General features: G+C 37.0%; 1 pseudogene; it reads left to right on the forward strand.

The window, feature by feature from the left end:
- Window positions 1-18269: 18269 nt before the first annotated feature.
- On the forward strand, window positions 18270-18896 carry LOC149253796 (floricaula/leafy-like protein FL1 pseudogene; annotated as a pseudogene).
- The last annotated feature ends 473 nt before the right edge of the window (window positions 18897-19369 follow it).

Below are 19369 nucleotides of genomic sequence, written 5' to 3' on the forward strand. Positions count from 1 at the left end.
GCAGAAACAATGGCACAATACACATGAAAATACTTTTGGGAAAGCCTCAGCTAAAAACGCCACACTATTGTATTATCATACATGGTGGAAATACTTAGGAATTATACAAAGCCTTAGCTCTCACAGCTAGCCAGCTCTCAGTACAATCCTCACAGATGCTCATAGGCAATTGGCTTCTCTCCAGCCTTCCTCCCTTCCCTCCAAGCTCCTATTTCCTTGCATTGTTCCTTGTGGATGATTTTCCTCTTACCAAGCCTTCAAAATTGCGCAATCCTCAAGGATGAATCCTTGAATGCATACATGAGTTTTCTCCATGATAAAACACATGCAACTTATAGTACACTATCCTTGAACATTAATCTCAACTGGGTCTTTCTCAAAATAGACATGCATGAGTTTTTGATGAGGGAATCTTCAATTAACTGGAGTAGCACTAGTTGAGTGCATTAATGCATCAACTGATTGTTAGCTCACTATTAGTTCCTCAAATAGTTTGGAACTAATTTAACTGGACTTAGCTCAGTAAAACGAGTTAACTAATTACAACTTAAATATAACTCAATCTCATCTCCTTAATTTAAGGGATAACTCTCGCATGACTTTAGAAAGACTTCTAACTTGAATTTCTCTAACTAATTAATTTAAAATAAATTATTTAATTATTTCCAAGTAGCTGTTAAGACTAAATTTGATTTTAATTCACAATTTAATTCAAGGACAAATTAAACTGGAATATTCTTGTTGCCATATTTCAACACCCCGCTTGTCGCCGAGCCTATAGGATAAGTATAGTGTTGTTGCAAAGTTTAAGGTATATTTTCATAGAGTGTACATACAGGCATGCAGAGATACAAACATGGAATGACATGCCTTGTCATACTTAGTCACAGAAGATGATCTATTAGTACTATTACAGAAATGACCCGCAGAATGGATGACTGCGATGAAGGTAGAAGCGGGAGACAATGCAACAGAAGAAGAGGAGGACACCACACAACATGACAAAGCAAGTGGAAAAGACAAGAACAAGGATCAGGATGGGCATGAACCAAAAGAAGGACAACTTCATGACGAGAGTCACCAGGATCATCTAGAAGAGCATAACATTGAATCAAAAAAGACAGAGACAGACCCCATTGTCGCAAGAAAAAGGAAGGTTGAGGGTGAAGTTGCCTCAAAGAAAAGGAGAAAGTAGAAGGCAAATAAAACAAACGATATCACGGTCCTTACTGAAGGAGACTTAGATCAAATCAGGGATAGGATACAGGAAGTGACAATAGAATGTTGAAACATAGTAGAAGATCACTACGGCGCACTTCTGACCAGTGTCGCAGAGCGGATCGCGGAATTGAGGTTACTGGCATAGATAGTAAAAGAACAAGCGTAGATAGAGGAAAGGGTTGGAGTAGAAAGGCAAATAGAGCTTACTATTGACGTGAATATAACACACAACTCAAATAGAAGAAAGAGAGGAAAGGAAGCTGAGTAGTAGAGAGATTTATTGCATATTTGAAATAGAGTTGGAGATTAAATGTTGTGTAGAGTGATTCGCTCAGATCCAAAGTAGCTACACATTTAAAAGTTTGGAGATCTGAAGAATTATGTAAGCAATTGCAGAAGATAAACTAAATTAGAGAGTGGGTCAAAGTGTGAGTTTCCATAACTGTGAGGAATATTAATTGAATCAAAAAGTTAGAGAAAGAATAGGTTGATGCAGAGCAAGGAAAAGCATATCTTAGATTCAACAATTGTATGACTGGTATCTTTAATTAAAAGGATTCAAACCTGAGTGTGAAAATTGGTGAAAGAGGGATCTAAAAGGCTAAGAAAGTAGGTGCTTGCAAATGAGGGGGAGTGGAGTTTCCTTTAGGTTGGTTCCTGTAAATATCAGGGGGTTGGTGCCTCTAGTAAGTTGAAGCCTACAAATAGTGGGTGTTGGTACTTCCAACAAGTGGATGCTTGCAAAAATAAGGGGGTTGGAGCCTCTTATAGGTTAGTGCATACATAATTTGATGTAATATGTAATTGGTACTTACATTTACATCATAATAAAAAAGAATTTGTGGTTTTCACCCATATATCAACTTCTGATGTTCAAGCTTCATGTGATTGGTATATTGTTATCTTCTTGAATGTGCTTAATTGATTATTTAATTGTTAACAATCTTCAAATATTGATTTAGGCACCCTCTTAGTATTTTCCTTCAAATTACCAACAAAGATATATCTTAACTCCTAATTTATAATACACCAATATAAATCAAAATTTGAAAAAAAAATGGTGTAAGTCCATGTTAAATGTGAATATTCAAATATTTTATATATAACCCACATTGAGATATTATTTTGTTAATATTAAAAGATATATATTTTTTTCATATTAAAAAATATGAAAAAACCATAACGAAAATTTTTTTAATTTCATTATTTCATATTTTTTTATAAATAAAAAATTGATATAAAATTATCAAATTAATTATTAAAATAAATTTATTATACAACTGGATAAAAAAACACAAAAACGCCTTTAACATAATGTATCGTTTAAAGCCTATAATACAACGTCTGAATTTTGAAAATCTATAACCCCTTTAACATAATGTATCGTTTAACTTCTACTTTCTCTTTTTCTTTGAGGCAACTTCGCCCTCAACCTTCCTTCTTTTTGCGACAGTGGGGTCTGTCTCTGTCTTTTTTTATTCAACGTTATGCTCTTCTAGATGATCCTGGTGACCCTCGTCATGAAGTTGTCCTTCTTCTCATTCATGCCCATCCTGATCTTTGTTCTTTTCTTTTCCACTTGCTTTGTCATGCTGTGTGGTGTCCTCCTCTTCTTATGTCGCATTGTCTCCTGCTTCTACCTCCATCACAGTCATCCATTCTGCGGGTCATTTCTGTAATAGTACTAATAGATCATCTTCTGTGACTAAGTATGACAAGGCATGTCATTCCATGTTTGTATCTCTACATGCCTGTATGTACACTCTATGAAAATATGCCTTAAACTTTGCAACAACACTATACTTATCCTATAGGCTTGGCGACAAGTGGGGTGTTGAAATATGGAAACAAGAATATTCCAGTTTAATTTGTCCTTGAATTAAATTATGAATTAAAATCGAATTTAGTCTTAACAGCTACTTGGAAATAATTAAATAATTTATTTTAAATTAATTAGTTAGAGAAATTCAAGTTAGAAGTCTTTCTAAAGTCATGCAAGAGTTATCCCTTAAATTAAGGAGATGAGATTGAGTTATATTTAAGTTGTAATTAGTTAACTCATTTTACTGAGCTAAGTCCAGTTAAATTAGTTCCAAACTATTTGAGGAACTAATAGTGAGCTAACAATCAGTTGATGCATTAATGCACTCAACTAGTGCTACTCCAATTAACTGAAGATTCCCTCATCAAAAACTCATGCATGTCTATTTTGAGAAAGACCCAGTTGAGATTAATGTTCAAGGATAGTGTACTATCAGTTGCATGTGTTTTATCATGGAGAAAACTCATGTATGCATTCAAGGATTCATCCTTGAGGATTGCGCAATTTTGAAGGCTTGGTAAAAGGAAAATCATCCATAAGGAACAACGCAAGGAAATAGGAGCTTGGAGGGAAGGGAGGAAGGCTGGAGAGAAGCCAATTGCCTATGAGCATCTATGAGGATTGTACTGAGAGCTGGCTAGCTGTGAGAGCTAAGGCTTTGTATAATTCCTATGTATTTCCACCACGTATGATAATACAATAGTGTGGGGTTTTTAGTTAAGGCTTTCCCAAAAGTATTTTCATGTGTATTGTGCCATTGTTTCTGCTTCTTATGGTTATATTGTTCAGCTCGATCTTTAAGCTTCTGCAAGTTGAGAGTAGAAGTAGGTTATAGTATTCTGCTTTGATTTATATTGCATTATCGGGTTAACCTATAACATATTTTCTACATGGTATCAGAGATGTTAATAGTATACTGAGAAGAGAATTCGAAGTTTGAAGCTTGGGGTTGCAAGTGCAAATCGAATTCATATCATACTTCAAGGTTGGCCAATGACGTTCTATGGCTTGAGACTCGAGTATGCCTTGGAAGGTAGCTCGAATTACATAGCATGGAAATATAGAATGGAGGCTGTATTAGAAGACAATGGCTTAAAGGAATTCATTGACCAATAAATCCCAAAGCCAGCTTCAACTAATGCACAAGAGTTGGCTAAGTGGAAGAAGTGTGTGGCGAAGGCGAGATGGATCATCCTTGAGGGAGTTTGAGACCATATCGTCTCGAGTCTCCATGGGAAGGATACTCCATTTTCAATGTGGAAGGCATTGAAGGACCTTTACCAGAACAGTAGCAACCAGAGGAAATTGGCGCTCAAGGATAAGCTTCGAAGAATCAAGATGGAGAAGGGTGATACTATTTCCACATAATTGAACAAGCTCATCGCCTATAGAGATGAGCTTGGCAATGTGGGAATAACTACTACTGATGATGATATGGTGAGCCTCGCTCTCCTTGGCCTTCCAAAGAGTTGGAATAGCTACCAGGACTCTATGAATGGAAGGGAGAAACTGTCAGATTGGGAACGACTGTGGTCAGATCTTATGCATGAGGAGATCAAGAGAAGCACACAAGATGATTCTTCATCCAATAATGATGATGAATAAAATATGGCCTTAGAAAGTAAGGTAAGGAAAGTGAAGGGAAAGGCTTCCCTTTTCAAATCGAATTATTCTCATGGAGGGAAGAAGGGTGACATGTCTAAAGTAAGATGTTTTAATTGTCATAAGATGGGACATTATGCGACTAATTGCCCATCGAAGAAGTCCAAGAAGGGATCCTTGGAAGGATCAGAAGGTGAGGCATTAGCTTCTTAGTTCGAAATGGACATTACCCTCATCACATGCATGGTGTCATCGATGATGGGTTGTGTTTGGTATCTTGACTCTGGAGCCTCATTCCACATGACTAGTGATAAAAGTTTATTTAGTGCCTTGGAGGAGAAAGACCTCAAGATGCGCATAGAGATGGGTGACGACGAAAGGTATAGTGTTTCAGGAGTGGGCATAGTGTCTTTTCAGAGGGAGCATGGAGCTCCTTTCACCTTGACAGATGTGAAGTATGTCCCCGGACTAAAGAAAACTTGGTATCGGCCGTGATGTTGGAGGACAAAGGCTACGATGTTGTCTTCAGTAAAGGAAAGGCTTTCCTTAGACACATCACCATGAGACAAGTGAAACAGATTGGTTCATGAGTTAAGAACCTGTATGCTCTTAAGATTCAAGATGCATGCAAAGCCCCGAGGAGCAAGGAAAATGTTAGAGATTTGGTGGTTGAGAGGGAGAGTAAATTACCTCTCAGCATGCAACCCTAGAAGAAGTCTCAGATAATTGTGGAGGAGTTACAATTGCAAAAGTGGGTAGAGGGATCACATGCAGCCATACCTCCAGGTGTGAGGTGGGGTGATGTGAAGTGATAGCGCCATGAAGGTTGAAATTGGGCAGGGTCTATTGAGAGGTTTTATCTCATGGATCGTACCTTGCTACGGGACCTCAAAGTACATAGTAGCGGGACGGATCAATGGGATTGATGCAGTCACAGATCAAAGTGATAGAGGCTAGAGCAGTCAGATACTGAAGAGCGCAGAGAAGGATTGAAAACAATGCAGAAATGCAGAGTCAGCCGAAGCGCAAAGTTTTCAGTTGATAGAGGCAATAACAGTCAGATACTTTGACGACAGATGCATCATATTGATTCAGGTTGGATGCTTTTTTTGTTTTTGGAGTTGTTGGAGCAACAACACTAGAGAGAAGTATTGCATGCATAACATTCCAAAGTTTCACGATCGAGATTGATTTGAATTCCTTTCTTGTTGAGAGGGAGTGTTGAAAATAGCAACAAGAAATGATAAAAATAGAATCTAGAATATTCCAATTTTAATTTGTCCTTGAATTAAAATTGTGAATTAAAATCAAATTTAGTCTCACCAGCTGCTTGGAAATAATTAATTAATACATTATGGATTAATTAGTTGGAGAAATTGAAGTTAGAAGTCTTTCTGAAGTCATGCAAGAGTTATCCCTTAAATTAAGGAGATTATCCCTTAATTAAGGAGATAAGATTGATTTATATTTGAGTTTTAATTAGTTAGCTCAATTAACTGAGTTAAGTCCAGTTAGATTAGTTCCAAACTGTTTGAGGAACTAATTGTGAGTTATCAGTCAGTTGATGCATGCATGCACTCATCTAGTGTACTCCAGATAACTGAAGATTCTTTCATCAAAAACTCATGCATATCTATTCTGAGAAAGACCCAGTTGAAATAAATGTCAAGGAAAGTGTACTATCAGTTGCATGTTTTCTCCTATAAAGGAAACTCATGCATGTAGTCAAGGGAAGGTTCCTTGCGCATTGCGCAATTTTAACAGGGTGTGAGATCAATCTGAGAGATCAGTGTTCCACTTGGTTGAGAGTTTTCCACTTAGTAATAGGAGGATCAACCAGGAGAAATAGCGCAAGGAAATAGGAACTTGGAGGGCGGAGGAGAAGGCTTGTGAAAAGCCAAGTTTGCGTGTGAGCATCCGATAGGATTATACTGAGAGCTGAATAGCTGTGAGAGCTAAGGATTTGTATAATTATTATGTATTTCCACCTTGTATGATAATACAGATAGTGGGGTTTTTAGCTGAGGATTTCCCCTAAGTATTTTCTGTGTTTCATGTGCATTGATTCTTCTTCTTCTGGTTATATGTGTTCAACTCGATCTTGCTCAATCTTTAAGCTTCCGTAAATTCATAGTAGAAGTAGATTATAGTATTTTTCTTTGGTTATATTTCATTATCAGGTTAATCTATAGTTAGATTTTCTACATAGGCCTCAGGGCGAGATTTGTAGAGAATTTACAGAATTTCTACAAATTATCTTGAGGATGACAACCCCAAAAATCCTTGAGCACAAATTTCAATATTAGTTGACCCTTCTTCTATCTTATATCTCCAGGTCAAAATATCGTCTTCTCACCATTCTTTATAGCCAAAGCATTTGATCACCAAACCAAGCACCTAAAATTATCATTTTCTTTGCAAAATCCCTTCAAAACTAAAATGTGTAGAGTTGGATCCAACGGTGGCATCTAAAAATGAATCTACAAACTTGATGCTTTGCTTTCTTTAAGGAAGTAAAGAGTATCTAGACATATGGTAGCAATTTATCTTGCTCACACTTGGCTCCAATCCCTCTATCTTAACACCAATAAACTTTAGGTTTTTCTTCTGCCATATTTTTCATATATCCATAATCTTAATTAAAAATTGGATCTTACACAACAAAGAAATTAACTAAAAATTTCATATAGACAAACAAAGTCTTGAAATTTGACATTCATCCTTTCCTTTAAAATATAAAAAACTATAATAATTTGAGATTTTTATTTCCCTTTACAAAATTTTAGAGAATACCAATTTAAGTTTATATAAATTTATAGCATGAAAATTATATTCAGAAAAATTAAAATCATTCATTCTTTTAAATAAAATATTTCTCTAGGTTTAAAAAAAAATGAATTTCTTATTCACTAATAGTAATGCTACAAATGTATATCTTCATGTAATAAATATGAATTTAAGGAAGAAAAAAAATTCATAGAAACATTCTTGTTTCAATAAAATGTGTAATCAAAATGAATGACACCGAAGAAAATAAATTTACATAAAAATATCTAGGACTATTTTGGGGATACACCATTTTATATTCCAGATTTAGGCTGGCCAAGATTCTGCCTTCATCTGGGGTGGTTTTCCAGTCTTCTTTTTCCCAGGTCTCTGCTAGAATAGTTTCCCTTATTAGTTTTTGCGTTCTCTTCCAAATCATCTCTGGAGGATTGTCTTTATCGTGAAAGATTCTTTGATTTCTCCCTTTCCATATAAGCCATATATTAAATCCCATTGCTAGACTCCAGGCTCTCCTCACCACCGGGCTTGAGAGTTGGCCTTTCCCCCACTGAAAGATGGTTTTTTTCATATCAAGGGGATGCCTGTTTGATTTTCCAAAAAGGTTCCTAACTTCGTCCCATTGCTGCTGGGCATAAGGACATGAATTCAAAAGGTGTTCCTACGTTTCTTCGTCTTTTTTGCATAGGATACATCTAAGAGGTCCCTGGAATCCCCGCTTCTGAATCTGGTCCCACGTCAGGATTATTCCTTTCTCTACTAACCAAGTGAACAGAGTTACCTTCGGCCACCATTTGTTCCTCCATATTTGCTTCCATTCTAGAGCATCCTCTTCTTGTTCCTGATGGGTGGTTAGATAGTAGGCTTCCTTCACCGTGAAGGTTCCCTTTGTGGATCTCCCCCATCTAAGTATATCTGGCCCCGTTCTAATTTTGATTCTTCTTGATTCCATTTCTTTTACTAGTGTCTCTTTCTGCTCATGATCTATGTTGTTGTCCCATTCTTCTAGTTTCCTCCAAGTCCGCCAAGTCTCATCTTGCCCCTCTTCTTTCCAATATTCCTTGACATATTTTAATCCTTCCATTACAGCCTTCTGATATGTATTCTGCAGAGCTTGTATCTCTATCATTCTTTCCCTTTGCAGCCAGGCATCCTCCCAAAATTTGGCTATGCTTCCATCCCTAATTTCCCAGAAGGCATGTCTGCCTATAATATCCCTGTTCTGACTAGCCAAGTCCCATATTGTGGATCCCCTTGGGACTTCCTCCAGTCTGAGAATGCCTTCAGTAGTTGTGGGCATATTATTCTTTTGGGTCCATATCCTTTTCCATAGATCTTCTCCACCCCTCATCCACCTCCACCACAGCTTTGCCCCTAGAACTTGGTTCAAGATGCTCGGGTCCCTGAGACCTAGTCCTGCTTCTTCTTTATGTTTTGACAGGCCTTTCCATGATACTAGGGTCCATTTCCTTTGTTGTTTAGGACCACCCTAGATAAATTTTCTGAATATTTCTCCCATTTTTATACAAACTCCTTTGGGGACTGCCATTGCCGAAAGGGGATAGATGGGAATTTCCTGGAGAATTGATTTAAGGAGCACTAGTCTTCCCGCTATGTTCAGCGATCGGAAGGACAAGTTTCCTAGTCTATTCTTGAGTTTTTCCACAGTTTTCTGCTAGTTTGCTATTCTTAGAGGGTTTAATGCTAATTGGTTGCCCAAGTATTTTGTAGGTACTTCACCAGAGCGGAAGCCCAAGGTTCTGGTCAGGTGGGCTTTAATCGTTTCTGGAGTGTTGAAAAGAAATGTGCATGATTTATCCTTGTTAATTTCCATGCCCGGTGCTTCCATGAAAAGGTCCAGAATCCGCTTGACCCTCTTAACTTCTCTTAGAGAAATAGCACAAAAATGCATGATGTCATCGATGAACTGCTGATGAGTAATAGGTAAGTTGTTTCCCCATGGCCTCATTCCTTTGATTTTCCCCTCCCTCAATTATTTTTTAAAGTATCATCCTAGACCTTCCGCTGCAATTATAAACAAGAAAGGAGATAAAGGATCTCCCTGTCTCAGTCCTCTTGTGGCATTGAAGGTCGATGTTGGTGTCCCGTTTAAAAGGATGGAGAAATTGGGGGTTGATATCAAATTATATATCTAGTTTACCCATCTATTAGAAAAGCCAAAAGCCATTAGGATTTTTTTGAGGTAATTCCAATTTAGATGGTCATATGCTTTTGAGAGGTCCAATTTTATCATCATTCCCATCTCCTCTTTTTGTTTCACCGAATGAATCACTTCCTGAGATACCACCAAACCATCTAGAATTTGTCTCCCTTCCACAAACCCAGTTTGTTCCGGGGAGATTATGCTAGAGAGAATTGGTTTCAATCTCTTGGCCATTAACGTAGCAATAATTTTATATATTACATTACACGGGGCAATAGGACGAAAACCTTGGGTAGTTTCCGAGTTAGAAGATTTAGGAATAAGGGTCTAAAGAGTTGAGTTTAGACCTAGCCATACCTTCTGGTGTCTGCGAGATTCCTCTACCACCTCCAGGATGTCTTGTCCAAGGAAGTGCCAGCCTGCTTGGTAAAATTTAGGTGTAAATTCGTCTGGTCCTAGGGGCTTGTTTTTTTTCATTCCTTTCACTATATCCTCCACTTCCTCTAGGGTTGCTACCCTCATCAAGGCCATGTTCTGGTACCTCGTAATCATTTTCGGGATTTCATTGTAGATCGTCCCTATAGCTTCTTCTCTATCCTCTTGGGGTTCGGTTAGGATGTCTTTAAAATATCCAACTAGAGCCTGTTCCATTTCCTCATGCTGAGTTATACGTTGCCCTTCTTCATTTTTGATTGAGAAAATTCTATTCCTTTGTCTGTGTTGAATCATGGCTTAGTGGAAGAACTTTGTGTCCTTTTCTCCTTCACGAAGCCAGTTTATATGAGATTTTTGGTTCCATAATATTTCTTCTTGTTTTCTCCGTTCCTCTAGTTGGCTAATGACTATTCCCTCTTTTCTGCTTATTTCCTCACTTTGGCCTTCTGCTATAGTTTTTTGTTGTATCTCTCCCATTTTTTGCTCTAATCGCTGCTTCTCCATGAATATATTCCCAAATTCCTCTTTGTTCCATTTTTTTATTTTTCCTCTGAGTTCTTTTAGTTTTAATTGGAAGGTCTGCATCTTGCTTCGTCCTCTTTGTTGGCTTTGAGTCCACCATTCCTCCACCTTTGGCATGAACTGTTGATTCCTGAGCCAAAAAGCTGCAAATCTGAAGGGGCTTTTTTTGGGCTCGATTTAATATCAATCTCCAACGTGATGGGCCAGTGATCTGAGCCCATGGCGGGAAGGATCATTGTTTCTACAAAAACATCTCTGTTTTTTATTTGCTCTAATATTAAGAATCTATCCAATCTCGATGCTATTTGATTTTTTCCCCCTCTTCTATTGTTCCACGTATGGATCCCATTTATTGTATGAATATCTACCAATCTTTGCTCCATTATCATTTCACCAAAAGCCTCCATGTCTTGGTCCGGTCTTTTTGATCCTCCTTGCTTTTCTCCTGTGGTTGTGATCATGTAAAAGTCCCCCTTTCAATCCATGGCATCTCTGGGAAAAGCCTTTGAATTGTTTTCATATTTTGAAGAAATGTTTTGCGCTCACTTGATAAATGCAGGCCATAAACGCCTGTAAGGAGTATCCATTCCAATGATCCTATCATTCTAAAAGTTCCTGAGAGGATTTGAGGAAGGCTAACTTATTTTTTGAAGTGCACTTTCTCAGGATTCCAAAGGACTACCAGCCCTCCTGTAGTACCTGCTGCATCCTGGCCCATTATCTCATAATGGATATTAAATCTTCTCATTATTTCTTCCATCTTATGGGAGCTAATCTTGGTTTCTTGGATTATCATTATACTAGGTTTATCCTTCTTCAACCTATCCTTCAAATATCTCTGTTTTCCCTTTGCTATTAAGACCTCTGATGTTCCAGCTTGTGATTATCATCTTAAAATTTTGGATGGTTGTTGAAATACCTTTGAAAGAGGTATGAATCTTCCTGAGTTTACCAACATTTCCCCTACCACTTGAATAGTTTCACTCATTGGACGCCTGCCTCTTTTCCTACCTCCTTTGCTAGTACTGCCCATTCCGATACTCTGAGCTCCTTGCGCTTCTATTTGTTCCGGTTGACTTGCAGAAAGTGCTCCTACCTTCTCCTTGTATTTCTGGAACACCTCTTTATATAATTGCTTTTGATCTTCTGGTATAAATCTTTCATCCAGGTTCTTCCATTCCTTTAATAGTCTTCTCATTACTCTCTCCTCATCACTTCCTCTGTCTTTTTGGGGATCGATCTCCATCTAAGATTGGTCATTAGGCTTGTCCATGTTTTCCTCTGTCCCTCCTTGTTCCATGTTTATCTGGGTTGAGTCTTGTTCTTTTGTTTCTTTTAATAGTTCCATAGCTTCTTCATCACTTTCTTCCTTTTCCATCTCCCCTTCTTCTTCCTGAAGGGCTTTGAACTTATTTTGGCATTCTATTGGCATTATTTTGACAAATTGCTGCATCATGGGCGGCCCTTTTCCACGCCTTCTTCTTATGGGTTTTTCCTTAAAACCCTCTTCCGTTCCTTTAGTTGCCTCTGTCCCCCTTTTCTCTTCTTCTTTTTTCTCTGTTGATTCCTCTGCATTATTTAAGGGGCATTGTTTGAAGAGGTGCCATATTCATGGCGTCTTCTACAGTGGAATGGGATGTGTTCATAATCCACTGGTTGCTGCCACACTTCATCATGGTATTCTAGCTCTATATACTTCGATAGCGGCTCTGTTGTGTTCATGTATACACATATCCTTGCATAGGATGTGTATGGCCCTCTTTTTGTGGTCTCTACTACTTTAACAAATGTTCTGAGTGTATTACCTATTCCTTCTAGGATCTGAGAGTCCCAAAACTCTATTGGTAGTCCAAATAGTCTTATCCAGATGGGTGCTGCTAGCATTCTTTCTTTGTTTGGATTATAATAGTCCTCCCAATGCCGCATAAATAAACCAGCATTATTCATGAAATACGGTCCTCCCTCAAAGATTCTTTCCTTGTCCTCTAGATTTGAGAATATAACTGTGAAAAAACCTTTTGCCCCCAATTTCAAATCTATATGCCCCTTAGGTTTCCATATTTGCTGTATCCATTTTGACAAGTCCTTTTCGGACGGCCGAAACCCTACAAACTTACAGATTAAACCATGATCTCTCATATAGCTTCTATATTCTTCAAGTTTGTTACTCGGAATTACAAACCTAGGTTTTTTCAGTGCTCTTGGAAGACATCTGCCCCCTAATCCCGCTTGCCATCGGGTTCCCATTACCGGTGGATCTCTGTTTTTTTTCCTTGGGCCGCTTTGTATTCCATTTCCGCTTGATTCCCCTGCCGTGATATTTTTGTAGGAGGGGATCTCTCCCCTCCCTGTTTCTCCTACCATGACGCCTTCAGCTCTCTCCTATTTTGGTTTCTGCCTTCTGCTCTGCTTTGCAATCCCTGATCTGATCGATCACAGGAGGAGCGCGTCCCCCTGCCCTGGTCTTCGATGCCGATTTGTTTGCAGTCGCGCCGCTTCAAACCCTAATGTTCCATAAACCCTCGCCGCATCCTCTCCTCTCCTTCGAGCTTTTCCAATATTAATTTTAGGATTATTCATTTTTAATATCAATATTTATATTTTTTTATTTTTAATTATAAATATTTATATTTATATTTAGGTGATTAATACCAATGTCATATTATTTCATTTATAAAATTAATTCCTTCGGTTTATAATTTTAAGGTTTATAATCTTAGGGTTTATAATACTAATCTTGGGACTAACACTAGGGTTTATAATCTTGGGTTTATAATATTAATTCGGGTTTACTTCCCCTTGGGTTTATAATATTAATCCTTTGAGTTTATAATATTGGGGTTTTTAATATTAGATTTATAATATCACATCTTGTGTAAGGGTTTCAAATGTTGGATTTTAATATTAGGGTTTATAATACTGAATTTTATAATTTTAGGGTTTATAATATTAATATTAATATTTATCCCTTAAGTTTATTAATCTATTGGATTTACTAATCCTAAAAGTTTATAATATTTATCCCTTGAGTTTATAATATGTCTATTATTCCCAAGGGTTTATTTTTTATTAATCTTAAGGTTTAATATTATCTTAAGGCTTATAATCATAGGGTTGATTTCAAATATTAATCACTTAGGTTTATAATCTTAAGGTTTATAATTGTAGGGTTTCTAATATTAATCCTAGGGTTTTTAATCTCTTGGATTTATAATATTAATGCTAAGTTTATAATGATTTGTGCTTACAATATAAATATTAGGGTTTAATATTGTTCCCTTGGGTTTATAATATTAATCCCTTGAGTTTATAATATTATTGGACAATTAATATTTACTAATATAAGTAATATTATTAATATACTACATTATTTATATATGGGTAAATATTATTAACATTGTGATTATAATCTAAGTATATATAAAGAATATTGGTAGTTATATTAATATGTTAATAAATGTATATTAATCATTAGGATAATGGTGAGAAATAAATAAGTACTATTAGTAATAACTGTACACTATTATTATATTATGTTAATTTTGTTATTGTTAAATATATTAATGTTTTATATATATATATATATATATATATATATATATATATCTATAAAGATCGTTATTATTTTTATTTATATAGTTATTGATAAGCATGAATAGTCATTTTCTAATAAACAAATTAACACTATATATTTAATAATTATTAATGTGATTGATAAATGTCTACTTCTAATTAATTTTTCATGAAAACTATAAAATTACTTCTAATTGATTTTCCTAGAAAGCAATCTTTTTGCTCACTAATTCTACCGTGCAACCCATACTTTTGTTGAAATAATAATTCCAATTGCGCATTTAATTCACAAAACTGCCAGTCCCTTATCGCACCACTTTTCACCAAGTAGTGGTTTTCCTCCGGAGGGCAGCAATAATGTACACCGACTGACACGTGTCCACAGCAGATTTTCAAAACCGTTGTTTTCTCGGAACGTAACGTTCGTTTGATTCGACCGAGCGATAACCGTCTGATTGAAAGGATGGTGGATGTCTGTTGATTAAAAAGAAAGCTGCGTACAGGCCTGCAGCAAATGACATTGTGTGCAAATTTTTTGGTTGACTGCCAGGTTTGTTAGTAAAAGGACAAGAAATTAATTTTTCACCATGCTGCAGTAATAAATGAATTTATTGCGGTTAGTAAGTGTTGGTAAAGTCTTCAAGTTTATTTTTATTCATGGATGTAGTTTTTTTTCTTATGGGACATATAATATGTAAAACATTTTTGTTCATTGAATGTGTAATGAAATGCACAGCAGTGCGAAGTAAAAAAAGGGAAGAACAGAGCAGCGAGTGTAATTTGTAAGAAAGTTTCTTACAGTAGGTTAAATGTAATTTTTGTTGTTCATTGAACATATGCAATGTAAAATGCGCAGCAGCGCAAGTGAATTTTTTTTGTAGTTGCATATGAAATGCAATAGAATCAGCAAGCGAATGTAAGAGATTTTACAGTAGTAAATGTATGTTTTATTTTTACACACAGTAGTGTAAAAAATGTGCAGCTGAAACAGAGTAATTTTCCAGAAGATACAGAGTAATTTGTTTTGTGGAAGTTCTTGGAGAATCCCTCTGTAAGAGGAAGAAATTTGTAACTGCAGTGGTTTGATTAATGAATACAAAGTGTTTATTTTGGTGTGTGAAACTCTGTTCTCCAGCAAACAATTTTTTTTGCTTCCCTGTGTTAAAATCCTGTTAAAATAGAGCATTGTTTCTCTATTCAGTTTTTGTTTGAAATTACCAGAAATTTCCAACATGGTATCAGAGCATGTCCAGGCTCTTTGAAGGTGTCAAAGAAGCTGAAGGAAGGATTTCTAGCTGCAGCAGCTTCTCCAGCAGAGTGAAGACTCAGTCAAGAAAGATCCAAGGTATATCTCAAGTTTTTTTTGTGTGTTACTATTGAAGACACTTAGTGATTTTTAAATACATAGTCAAGTATTGGAAGCATAGTTAAGAGTGCAAGAATGGCTTGCTCCAGCACCAGCATCAACGCCAGCACTAGCTTGGGTATCTGTAATCCCCAGCTCCCACTATTTAATGGGAAAAGCTATGACTATTAGGCAATAACTATGAGAGCCCTGTTTGCTTCTCAAGATTTATGGGAATTTGTTAAGGATGGTTTTGAAGAACCAACAGATGAAAATGACTTTACTAATTTAACTCAAGCAAAGAAAGATTTGTTGAAGAGCAATAAGAAGAAGGATTCTAAAGCCCTCCTCTTCTTATATCAAGCAACGCATGAGAGTGTGTTTCCAATGAAAGCAGCAGCCAAGACATCCAAAGAAGCATGGAAAACTCTCAAGATAGCCTACCAAGGCATGGAGAAAGTGAAGACAGAAAAACTACAGTTGCTGAGGAGAGATTTTGAGAATATTTGCATGAAGGATTCAGATAATATTGACTCATTCTTCACACATGTGATTGGTTTGGTCACACAGATAAGGACTCATGGAGAAATTCTTGAAGAAAGGAGGATTGTGGAGAAACTATTGAGGGTCCTACCCTCAAAGTTCGATGTGATTGTCACCACCATAGAAGAGACAAAGGATCTCACAAATTTCTCAGTCGATGAACTACATGCATCACTGATAACACATGAAAAGAGATTAAGTAGAAATGAAAACTCATCTCTAGAACATGCGTTTAAGACTGAGATGTCCTTTGGAAGAGGAAGAGGTCAAGGCAGAGGAAACAAGAGAGGAAGAGGCAAAAGGCAAAACAGAGGTGGAAGAAACAGTCCAGTAAATTCTCAAGGAAGAGGTAGCAATCCAAATCAGAACCAAGGCCAAGGCAGCAGTCAACAAAGTGGACACCATCATGCTCAAGGACAAAGGTATGAAAAATCCAATGTCCAATGTTATTATTGTAAAAAGTATGGGCATTATGCAAATGAATGTAGGAAGAAGCAGCATGATATGAATAATAGATCTAATGCAAATTTCACTAGAGAAAATATCAGCCAAGATAATTTGTTGATAGCTTGTAATATGGCTGAAACAAAGACTGATGATATATGGTTTCTAGACTCCGGTTGCAGTAACCATATGACAGGAAACATAGCCCTGTTTTCTAAGTTAGATCAGAGTGTGAAGTCACAAGTTACACTTGGGACTGATAGTAAAGTTTCTGTTATGGGAAAATGTGAAGTAAATATCCTAACAAAGAAAGGTGAAAAGAAAGCCATAGCAGATGTTTACTATGTTCCTGGAATGAAATGTAACCTCTTGAGTATTGGACAGCTTGTTCAAAAGGGTTACAATGTTTTCTTTGAGAATGATATATGCACCATCATGGATAGAAAACCCGGAAAACGATGTATTGCTGAAGTGAAGATGACAAGGAGCAAGATGTTCCCTCTCAGGATAAAAGTTGATTTAAAAGATGGAGTAGAAATAGCAGCAGTTACACAAGAGGCTTTCCAAAGCGAACCAAAGGATGAAAACTGGTTGCAGCACTTGAGATTTGGACATCTCAACTTTGGAGGTCTTAATTTGTTGAATAGAAAAGGAATGGTAGGAGGACTACCATTGATAGAGAAACCAGACAACCTTTGTGAAGGTTTTATTCTGGGGAAACAACACAGAGAAAGTTTTCCATCAGGGAAAAGCATAAGGGAAAAAGCACCCTTAGAGATTGTCCACTCAGATTTATGTGGACCGATGCAAACTCCATCACTTACAGGCAGCCACTATATACTAACTTTTATTGATGATTTTACTAGAAAAACTTGGGTTTATTTCATGAAGAACAAAAGTGAAGTGTTTGAAAAATTTCGCAGTTTCAAAGCACTTGTTGAAAACCAAAGTGTGCTGCATATCAAAGTTCTAAGAACTGATAGAGGAGGTGAGTATATCTCCAAAGAATTTCTACTTTTTTGTAGAGAAAATGGAATACATAAACAATGTACTACTAGGTACACTTCGCAGCAAAATGGTGTTGCCGAAAGGAAGAATAGGACAATCATGGATATGGCGAGGAGCATGTTAAAGGCAAAGCATTTGCCAAATGATTATTGGGCTGAAGTTGTACACTCTGTAGCATACATTTTGAATAGATGCCCTACAAAAGCAGTCATGAACAGAGTGCCAGAAGAAGCATGGAGTGGGGCAAAGCAAGGAGTCACCCACATGAAAGTTTTTGGATGTGTGGCCTATGCACACATTCCAGATCAGCTAAGGAAGAAGTTGGACAGCAAAGGGGATGAATGTATTTTCATTGGATACAGTGAGGAATCCAAAGCTTACAGGTTGTATAACCCATCCACCAAGAAGTTTTTTGTGAGTAGAGATGTTCAGTTCATTGAGGAGGAAGCTTGGGATGGAAGCATAGAGAAGACAGTGAATGTTAAAAGCTCTTTGTCACATGATGAAGATGATGAGGATATGGCTGAAATACATCCCCAAACAACAGTGCCAACACAAGGGCAGCAAGGGACACCCTTGAGGAGAAATGAAAGTGCTTCTCCAAGCACATCACAAGGAGGAAATTCAAGTGCTTCTTCAAGCACTTGTACACCAAATGAAAGAGGTAAGAAGTTCATAAATTTAAGTGATATTTATGAGCAAGAGGCAACAATAAAGGTATGAATTCTTTTTTTGCTTTATATTGTTATTTTGATGACCCTATTCATTTCGAAGAAGAAATTAAGGATAGGAAATGGATAGAACCCATGAATGGGAGAAAGGAATTGAAGTTCCTTGAAGATCTGTTTAAAGAGTATGGAGTTCGATACGTAACTCTTGCCAAGATGGCCGAGATGGGCTTCACTGCCAACACCCTTGTCAATATGATAGAGGAAGAGATTGAAGATTTGGTGAAGACCTTGGTAGAACTCTATCATATGGATCTTCTTATAGGGGAGAGATATGGAATTAAATCTGCCATAAGAGCAGAGAAGAAAAGGTTGCAGGATAGCTTGGAGATGCAAAGGTTGGAAATCTTGTCTGAGGCAGAGAAAAAAAGGATATTACATGATGATCAGAATATTTTTTCCACTGCTATGGCATCCGAAGGAACATGTAAGGAACTAAGAGAAAATGACCCACTGATTTTCCCAGAAAGCACAAGTGAAAATCATGTCCCAATGGATATAACCAACTGCAAAGACAGTACTCTTATTCTCCAGAACAGTAACGAGGCACAGTTTTGTGGCTCGGGATTGATTGGAGTGCCTGAGCACAGTAGTGAGAGCGATGAAAGGAAAGCTGATACGAATAGACAAAAAAGTTTCGAATTTTTGAGGAAATGTTTGGGTATGACTGATAACCCAGCAGTTGAAATTAAAGGGGAGTGTTGAAATAATAATTCCAACTGCGCATTTAATTCACAAAACCGCCAGTCTCTTATCGTACCGCTTTTCACCAAGCAATGGTTTTCCTCCGAAGGGCAGCGATAACGTACACCGACTAACGCGTGTCCACAACAAATTTGCAAAACCATTTTTTTCCTGGAACGTAATGTTCATTTGATTCGACTGAGCGATATCCGTTCGATTGAAAGGATGGTGGATGTCCGTTGATTAAAAACAAAGCTGCATACAGGCTTGCAGCAAATGACAGTGCGTGAAATTTTTTGGTTGACCGCCAGGTTTGTCAGTAAAAGGACGAGAAATTAATTTTTCACCATGCTGAAGTAATAAATGAATTTATTGTGGTTAGTAAGTGTTGGTAAATTCTTTAAGTTTATTTTTATTCACGGATGTAGTTTTTTTTTCTTACGGGACATTTAATATGTAAATCCTTTTTGTTCATTGAATGTGTAATGAAACGC

The sequence above is a fragment of the Pinus tabuliformis genome, chromosome 7, assembly GCF_031772625.1.
Source record: "Pinus tabuliformis cultivar Carrire ecotype Pingquan chromosome 7, CPIR1, whole genome shotgun sequence".
Lineage (NCBI taxonomy): Eukaryota > Viridiplantae > Streptophyta > Pinopsida > Pinales > Pinaceae > Pinus > Pinus tabuliformis.